Consider the following 730-nt stretch of genomic DNA (forward strand, 5'->3'; position numbering starts at 1 on the left):
AAAAAAACAATAAATGCTTGTTGAACTGAACACAGAGTTGTGGATTCAACAACTTTGCAGGACTACCTGGTTTAAAAAGAGCTGTATGTTGATACAAAGTTTTAACAGTGAAGGGGTTTGAGAGAAAGAAAGGAATTATCTTTAAAAACAATAAAAATAACGTGTGTTTAACTTGTGTAAAGACAAAACTGCTAGGGAGGATATAGCATGGTTTTAAAGCTTATCTTCATAGTCAATATAGAAGTAGTTAAACTGCACTTCATCATTTCCCATCTTTCTTTAATAAACACAAATAAAGGGCTCAGCTCAGCTCTTTAGAGTGTGGTGCTGCTAACACCAAGGTCAAGAATTCAGATCCCCATACCGGCCAGCTGCAAAAACAAAACAAAACAAAACAAAACAAAAACCATACACAGCAGAATTATAATTTCAAAACACTATCAGAGTGGGCACTTATTTTTCATAATAAACAGCTATTCTTCCTGTGTCAAAGTCATATGAATTCATTCAACAAACACTGACAAGCAAATGGTTTTGATCCATATCTCCTGAGAAGCTACTGGTTTCAGGAAAAATCCTAACTAGGCAAGGAATTTCTAGGATCTTATCTAATAAGTGTCTTAATTGTGAATTAGACAACCTCAATCCTTGAAAGTATGTGTGCATATACATGGATATGAATAGCAGAAAGAATTAAAGCTTTTTTTTTTTTTTTTTTTAAAGATGACCG

This window comes from Galeopterus variegatus, unplaced genomic scaffold (genome assembly GCF_000696425.1).
Source record: "Galeopterus variegatus unplaced genomic scaffold, G_variegatus-3.0.2 Scaffold23263, whole genome shotgun sequence".
Classification (NCBI taxonomy): Eukaryota; Metazoa; Chordata; class Mammalia; order Dermoptera; family Cynocephalidae; genus Galeopterus; species Galeopterus variegatus.